Here is a 9633-nt window from a genome sequence, read left to right as displayed (position 1 = left end):
TCAAAAAAGGCACAATATTCCATGTTCCTGGATATGTCAATCCTAACAAGCATAAATAAAACTCAGTTTAAGCTCAGTTGATTATCTTAAATTGTTTTTTGGTATATTCATATATAAGGCATATTCAAGATTGTTCAGCAAGTGCTGTCAATTCAGAGCCCCACTCATATAGCCACTGATGGTTGAAGGCAGGAAAACACCAAACTAAATACTCACCTGTCAAAAGTTTCTTGATCTCTTAACCTCGAAAACCACCTCTATAGGCTGATCAGATTTTTCTCATGCTGTGCATATATATTCTGGCTATCTTTAAAATTCAGTGCTGCTGCACATTCAATAAATTCAGAAGCATGCACACCAGTAATGCAAGCATCAAGTTTGCATGAGCATACAATAACCATACAACTTATCTCTATCTACTGATTTACATTAACTGATGTTGGATCCATGCCATCAGGTAGATAAATGACAATTTCAATGACATGCATTGAACTCAAAGAAAATTGAACAAAATTACCTCTGACGCACCACTGCAACATGTAAAGAGGTGCTATCTTTCATATGAAATGTAAAATTAGAATTCCTTCTGCTAATGCAGATTGATGTAAGAGATGGCAAGATATTATTTTGAAGGAGTACAGATGAGCTATTTCCAATATCCTGGCTTATATTATTCTTCAAGCTACACCACAAAAGAGCAACAATTGACCTGGTCACTTTAAATTGCTATTTGTGTGCATCTGCTGAGCTGAAATTATGTGCTATGATTTTCTTTTTTGCCTTACACTCTCCTTTCTTTCCTCCCTTCCTCCCATCCTTCCTTCCTCCTTCCATGCAACCTTCCTTTCTATTAATTAAATGATATATGCATTACAAATTTGAACAAATTTGTTTTTTAGTTTTTTAATTTTGGACCATTTGCAGCCATGAGTGTTGCAATTTATAATCTTCAGTAGAAAGCATGCAAACCTGGTACTATCTCTTCATTTGATTTTAATGTTGGCTTGTACAGAGCTTGTATTGGTGCCTGCTTGGAGGTGAGCAGCTTGCACTGATAGCACGTAGTGCATGCAGTCACCTATTGCCCTCAAAGAAAGCCTGTCCCTCTTAAACAGGACTTCCACTTAGTGAAAGGGAGGTCAACCTGCAGATTGCCAGTTCTGGCCCATGTTGTGCGTAGGAGTCTCAAATGGAATCAGGAATAGAGAGAGTACTTCATTGATGTTCACTGGAGGTCCTAATGGTGGAGATTAACAGAAGGAAAGGGGTGATGTTCCTGCATGGCAGACACAATTTCCTCACGGAAAACCATCAGCAGGGACTGGATGCAGCCAGCCAATACCTGGAGGACCTGGGAACAGTAATGTGAGAAATTCCTTGGCTTGACATGAGTGGTCAAAGTCAAAGTGCACCTTTGAAGGATATTTGCTGTCAACTCTATCACCAGTCCTTCATGATGGTTAAGGCTCCTTTGATCAAATAATCACTCACCCATTAGTATTCCCTAAATTCAGGACTTACACCTAACATCTGATACTCCACCTTGCCATGATACAGTCAAGACTGTGGTGCTGGAAAAGCACAAAAGGTCAGGCAGCATCCAAGGAGCAAGAGAATTGTCATTTCAGGCATAAGCCTTTCATCAGGAATGAAGGGCTTATGCCTGAAACATCAATTCTCCTTCTCAAATGCTGCCTGACCTGCTGTGCTTTTCCAGCACCCCACTCTCAAATCTGATCTCCAGCATCTGCAGTCCTCACTTTCTCCTTGCCATGATACATACATAAACAGATCCTCCTGCTTCCAAATACCTCCAGCTACTCAGCTGTGACAGGCACATCAACCAGACACTGTGCAACACAGTCATTAGCAGTCTCCACTGTCTTGTCAGACAAAGCCTGAGCAGCATTATACCATGGACACATCCTTTCTCAGGCTGACAGCATTCATGCTCCTGCCACTCTGTCAATGCCCTTGCTGTTGCCTATCAGCCAGCTAGTACAGAATTCTGCCACTGAAGTAGCACAGTCCCAGGCCAAAAGCTGATCAAAGGTGTCCTGCAAGACCAGTGAAATTCAGTAGCCTTCCAATAGGCATGTTACAGCCACTGAGGTAACATCGTTTTAGGGGATCAGAGCAGACGAGGACAACTGTATGACAGACATTACGATAATGAGTTCATTTATGCTTACATGTATGGATATGTTGTTTGTTAAAGCTGTCATGACAAAGTTTTTTTGTTCATATGAAGAGAATGCTGTAATAGTTTACTGCAGATGAACAGGAGATAGATATAACAGAATAATTGTGGTGAAAGGATGCTATCCTAATTGGGAATCGAAGTCTATGTAAGTGCTTTCAGGTAGCCTGGTCAGATGAAAGTGGCTGAATTGTTTCCTCCCGGTATTTTCCTCTTTTCCCTTTGTGCAGAGTGTCCCACGCTGTTGCCTCTGATCCATATCTCCATCTACCCAAAGGTCAGGCCTTTAAATAGCCATAGTGGGAGGTCCCTCTTGCAGTAGCACATATTTCTTTATTGAGTGACAAGTGAATACATAAATGAGTTTGTGAGGTCCCAATTGGAAATATCTGCATAAACTGAATGGTTATTTGGAGTCCCAACATGGCCAGTAGACCTTCCCAGCAAGGGGCATTGTGTGGGCCTCACAGCAAGTGGCTAGGTATGTTGTATGTTCCACTTGGAGGACCTCTTTGGAGCCAAATTTGAAGCCTCTTGTGTATTTCAGGATAAGGCAAAAATACTGAATTCCACTTAGATTTTATATCTTTATACTTAGGAGCTGGAAGAATTTGTTATTATATTTCACCCTTGATTAAATGTTATGATAACCGGTAAATTAATTAAAACCATTTGACAGCATATTTTTGTATATTGAAGTTCAGACACTCTTATAAAGGATATTTTTCAATTTGGTTGCAAATTGTGTAATTTTAATATCTCCAACAACTACTGTCTGAATCTTTGCGCATTATCTTCCCCCTCTTCCACTTAACAATGTTCTTCCCCAGTGAATTCTGGCTTGGAGTAACTTATCTGATAGGATTTTAAATTATTTATTATTTACCTCAGAGCAGGAGAGATTCGTGATCAGCCATGTGATGGAAAGAAATTGGAGCCTCTACCATTGCTATCCAGTGTTCCAGGTTACAACATGTATATAAAGATGTATGTTGCCATAGCAACTCAGATTCCTTGGCGGTGCGATACTGGTTGGCTCAGTTGGATTGAGGATTTATCCCTGTTCCGACTAGGAGAGATTTGGCCCTGCCTCCTTACCCTACCCGTGGTGGAGATCATGGTACTATGGGTCACATCTGCCTTTGGGCAAAGAACATATCATAAGAAAAAGATTATTTACTTCCCTGTGAGGAATCACTTTGCCATGTTAAAAAAAACCTTCGATATTAAACACAATAATGGAGCACTGATGTGTACTATCTGTTTGTGATGTCAAATCTGACTTCATTGTCTGTTGCGATGAAATGTATAATGTAAGTTACTGAGTTATTAAATTTATTTTGAGATGTGGTTGTCGCAGGCAAGGCCGGCGTCTGGGGCCCATCCCTAATTGCCCTCGAAAAGGGATGGTGAGCTGCCTCTCAAATCGTTACAGTTCATCCAGTTCAACTTTTCAGTTCTATTTTTCTGAAGGTGACCTTGAGCATTTTAAGGAAAATATTAGAAGTTTTGCTGACCTTATTAGTGCTGAAGTTTGCATTTCTATTTTCAGAATAGGAAGAGACGTTCACAACAGTTTGTGCATCCAAAAATGCTGCATTTTCATTGTAAATAATTGTCTTTATTTCAACAGCTATCTTCCCATGTGAAGACTTTATTATCTTCTGCTGTCAGGTTTTTGATTCTATGGCTTCATTGACATTATTTGGTTTGACTGAAAGTTTAGTTTCTCTAAGACTCAAATGAGGAAGTAGAATAATAAGTTATGAATGCACAACTATGATACCATTATTTAATCACCTTCCTATCATGTGCAAAGACTAAAAATTGGTTCAGTTTGTGATAAAGTTGCTGTGTGAGAACATTTTATTTTTAAAAAACTGATCCAATAATGTATTAATCCATAATTTCCAAGTGAATCAAAAATGGAATATACTGTAATTTTTCTATTAAAATGGTACATACAGTATGTATTTGAGAGAACTTTTGAATTACCAATTAATCAGTCACTGACATCTCAATCTTACCTAATCTTGCTTGATTCATATACAATTAGGTATTTTCCCAGCAAATGGAATGAAAATAGATAGTGACAATTCTTGACATGAAGTCTGATCAGATAGCTAGTGACTGCAGCTCATTGGTGTCTTCTCTAGGCAGCCATCTTGTCCAGAGATCCCCAGCATCAGTTTAAACTATAGGGAGAGAGACCGTAGGGCTGCTCTCACATTAGAGAGAAGCAACTGATGGTGATTTAACCTGAGGGCCACCAGGGAAGAGGTTGAGAAAGACACTCCTTCATGGTAACCTCAAACCGGTAATTGAACCCACACTGTTAGCATCACACTGCTTTGCAAACCAGTGATCCAGCCAACTGGGCTAAACCAATTCCCCAGGGTATGGATAGGGTGAATAGCCAAGGTCTTTTTTCCATGGTAGAGCAGTGCAAAGCTAGAGGGGATAGGCTTAAAGTAAGAGAGAAAAGATATAAAAGGGACTCCTAGAGACAACTTTTTCACGTAAAGAGCGGTGTGTGTATGGAATGCGCTGTTAGATGTGGTAGAGGCTGGTACAATTACAACATTTAAAAGGAATCTGGATGGGTATATGGATAGGAAGGATATGACCCAAATACCAACAAATAGAACTGGATTAATTTAGAATATCTGGTCAGCATGGACTAGTTGGACTAAAAGTTCAGTTTCCATGCTGTACAGCTCTATGATTTTATCTCAGGATATGCTCCGTGGACATCAAGCGCCTACAATCTTTGTCCATAAAAGTTGGAATCAAATAAGCACCAGCTTCATCACATTACCAAGGCACATTTCCAACTCACTTATATTACATTCTACCACTTCAGTAGTGCACTTCGGAGTCATTGACACCTTATATTACAATGCTGCTGCTAGGCTACTTTACACATAGCGACAGGCACCCACCTCATTCATCAGAACAGGCTTCATCTCAGTGTTCTTGCTCTCTTAGTGCCCACTCACTTTGATGCAATTTGCTTGCTTATAGGACCTCTGCCTTGCTTTGTCTTGCCTTTCTGCACACTGGCACCTCATTCTGAACTTACAATCTCATAGTACTTCTCATAGAGTCATAAAGTCATACAACATTGAAACAGACCTTTGAGCTGATCATGTCTATGCTGAACAACAAACAGCAAACCACACTAAGCCCTTAATTCAAAATTTACTATGCCCTGACATTTTAATATTCATCCAGATGCTTCTTAAATGTTGCAAGAGTACCTACCTCCACCAGCCTCTCAGACAGCACATTCCATACTTCTACCACCTTCTGCATGAAAATGTTTTTTTCTCAGATCTCCTCATCTTAAGCTTATGCCCTCTGGTCTTCGACATATCTGCATGGGAAAGAGATTCTCATGATGTATTCTGTTTATGCCTCATAATTTTGTACATCTCAATCAGAACCCCTTGTCAGCCTCCTCTGCTCCAAGGAAAACAAACCCAGCCTATCCAGTCTCTTCTCACAACTGAAACTTTTCATCTCAGGCAACACCCCAGTGAATCTCCTTTGCACCTCTCCAGTGCCGTCAAGTCCTTCTGATAGTGTGGGTAACAGAACTGCACATAATATTCTAGCTGTGGCCTAACAGAATTTATAATGTTATCAAGAATTCCTTGTTCCTATATTCTATGCCTTGGCTAATGAAGGCAAGCATTGCATATGCCTTCTTCATCATCTATCTACCTGTGCTGACACCTTCAGTGATCTATGGACTTGTACACCAGGATTGTTTTATTGCTCCATACTTCCTAATGATCTCTTGCCTTTATTGTACCTCTCAAAAATGCATTAACTTGCACTTATTGGGATTGAATTTCATCGGCCATTGCTCTGCCTGAATTACTATCCTCAATAACAGACTGCAGCCTGAGGCCATCCTCCTCACTATCAATAACAGCATCAATTTTTGAGTCATCTGTAAACTTACTAATTATACCTTCTACATTTACATCCAAGTCATTAATTTACATTACAAACAGCAAGGTTCTGGCACTGATATCTGCAGTAAACTGCTAGTCACAAAAATATCCCTCTCCCATCACCTTTTGACTTCTTTTTGCCAGTCAATTTTGGATCCAGTTTGCCAACTTGCATTGGACCCCCTTAGTTCTTATTTTTGGACCAACCTTCCACATGGTACCTTGTCAAAGGCCTTACTGAAGTCTATGTAAACCGCATCAACTGCACTACTCTCATCAATATATTGAGTCACCTTTTCAAAAAGTCAATCAAATCTTTCAGACAGGATCTCCCTTCACTAAATCCATCCTGACTATCCATGATCAATCATTGCTTTTTCAAGTATTATTTAATCCTGTCCCTGAGAATTTTTTCCAATAATTTCTCTACTAACATCAGACTAACTGGTTTGTAATTGCCTGACCTATCTCTGTTGCCCTTCTTGAACAACAGAACCATGTTAGCTATTCTCCAGTCATCTGGCACTTTGCCAGTGAACAATGAAATATATCTGCCAGGCCCCTGCAGTATTATCCCTTGCCTCCCACAGTCCAGGATACATTTCATCAAGTCCTGGGGATTTATTTATTTTGATGCCCACTGAAACATTTAATAATTCCTCTTTAAAAATCTTAACATGTTCTAGAACCTAGGAGAAAGTGAGGACTGCAGATGCTGGAGATCAGAGCTGAAAATGTGTTGCTGGAAAGAATCGACGTTTTGGGCATGAGCCCTTCTTCAGGAATGAAGAAGGGCTCATGCCCGAAACATTGATTCTCCTGCTCCTTGGATGCTGTCTGACCTGCTGCACATTTCCAGCAACACATTTTCAGCTATGTTCTAGAACCTCACCATCTCAAATGAAATTCCTGGCTTCAATGCCCTTTTTTCAGTATCCCTACAGTGTGGAAATAGGCCTTTCAGCCCGACAAGTCCACACCAACCCTCCAAAGAGTATCCTATCCAGACCAAGCCCCATTACTCTATCCCTAACCTACATCACTGAATGCTATGGGCAATTTAGCACAGCCAATTCACCTAACCTGCACATCTTTAGATTGTGGGAGGAAACCCACACAGACATGGGGAGAATGTGCAAACTCCACACAGTCACCCGAGACTATAATCAAACCGAGGTCCTGAGCACTGTGAGGCAGCAGTGCTAAACACTGAGCCACCATGCCACCCCTTTCTCGTCCATGAATAGGGAAGAGAAGGACTCATTTAAGATCTCATCCACATCCTCAGGTTTTATGCATAGTTGCCCCTTTGGTCTCTAATAAGTCACTCTTTCCCTGGTATTCCTTTTACTCTTATTATCCTTATACCAAGCCTTTTGCTCTTAATATCCTTACAACAAGTCTTGGGGTTTCCCTTAATCCTAACTGCCGAAGATATTTCTGGCCCCTCTTTGTCCTCCTAATATCTTTTGAAAGCAAACCTCCCATACTCTCCACACTTTTGTTTTAATGCACTGTACCAGATGGATGCTTTTTTTATTAATCAAACTCACAATATCCCTTGTCATCCAAGGTCTCTTAGACTTTCTGGCCTTGCTCTTCACTCTTAGAGGAACATGCTGACCATAAATTCTCACTAAACTACTTGTAAAAGATTCCCACTTTCCAAATGTAGATGTACCTGCAAGTAGCTACTCCCAGTCTTCATTTGCCAGATCCTGTCTAGTGATATTGAAATTACCCTGTCCTCAATTTAGACGCTTTACTTCTGCACCATGCTTATCCCTTTCTATAATGACTTGAAATTTACAAACTTATGGTCACTATTCCCAAACTGCCTGCCCAATGAAACTTCAGTCACTTAACCTGCTTCATTCCCTAGCATTAGGCCATGCATTGCCCCATCTCTAATAGGACTACCTACGCACTGGCACAAAAAGCTCCACTCTGTCTAATCCCTTTAGACTAAGGTGATCTTAGATAATGTTATCAAAGTTGAAATCCCTTACAGCTATAACTATGTTTCTCTCAAACCATTCTGTGATTTGCCTATGTATCTGCTCCTTTATCTCTATCTTTCCTCTAATCATCCCTTTATTATTTCTAAGCTCTACCAAGATGGCCTCATTTGAAGATCCTTGCTTGTGGTGTAACCAGCTCACTAAATCTGCTATCCATGACATCCTCAACATCACAAATGCTCCATAGTGAATCCACCTGAGATCCAGCCACTTCGTGCAGTCAATCAAAAGCTGCAGCTGAACAGACTACTTGCATACATGGTCACCCTAGACACTGGAAGCATTCCACGAGGTTGAGTTGTATTGCCATTGTGAATCTTACCATCTACAAACAATAAGAGGACCGAAGTACTCAACCTTATCCACTACTCATCAAATCAGTTTTCTCTCTCTCATTCTCTATTCCTAAGCCTAAGCATGCAAGCTTCTTGCCCTGTGTTACGTTTTGAATCCTGACGTCATGTCAAGTATTTCACTCTGGATTCAGTGATGTTTCCATCTGAGCTTGAGCTGGGCCACGCTCCTCAGATTTTTATCCTGTCTAACTTTAAGCGTAGGATCTCATGTTGGCCAACAACAATCAGTTAATGGGGAAAATATGTTGTTGTATGGCTCTGTGTTTTGTCAATGTCAAACCTGTAGCATGTGCTAGCAGCTTACGCAGCAAACACACTGCATGTTCTACAACAGAATGGCCATTGTCCAAAAGTCGGTGAACATTACAGATGAATCTATTAATAACTGTTAAGAAGTAATGTCAAGCAAGCTGTATTTTTCACCTAATGTCGATAGTTCACAAATACATTCCAAGGTCTTATAGCCTGCACAGGGTCCAGCTCACATCTTGGACTATAAAACATGCAGACAATTATCCTACATGCAACGCTGCCTTTCTTGGATAATGTGGGAGGTTAGGGTGGGGGAGAAGCTCTCATTCTTCTGACCACACTTGCAATCTCCTACTGAGAATGATTTGTGCAGCACACACCTGAATCAAGTCAACAAAGTATAAGTTCCAAATAGAGGCATCTCATTGTCCTCCTTGTTGGAAGCTTCCATTTCCTGTTGTTTTGAGGATGCTGTTTAAATGTCACTTGTGCATGCTGCAGCTGCTGAATGATCACATTTTTGAAGAGCTGTTCTTTTCTGAGTTGCCCACATGGGCTCATTTGAACCATCCCCAATGGATCCAGACAAAGAAACTACTGCTATCTCCATGGGGTAAAAACAATGACTGCAGATGCTGGAAACCAGATTCTGGATCAGTGGTGCTGGAAGAGCACAGCAGTTCAGACAGCCACCGAGGAGAGGCAAAATCCGAGGACAGGCAAAATCGACGTTTCGGGCAAAAGCCCTTCATCAGGAATAAAGGCAGAGAGCCTGAAGCGTGGAGAGATAAGCTAGAGGAGGGTTTGCTGAACAAAGAGACCTTGGAATGCAGGTTCATAGT

This window comes from Chiloscyllium plagiosum, chromosome 9 (genome assembly GCF_004010195.1).
Source record: "Chiloscyllium plagiosum isolate BGI_BamShark_2017 chromosome 9, ASM401019v2, whole genome shotgun sequence".
Taxonomy (NCBI): Eukaryota; Metazoa; Chordata; class Chondrichthyes; order Orectolobiformes; family Hemiscylliidae; genus Chiloscyllium; species Chiloscyllium plagiosum.
The sequence above is the reverse complement of the archived record's forward strand: the minus strand, read 5'-3'. Positions refer to the sequence as shown.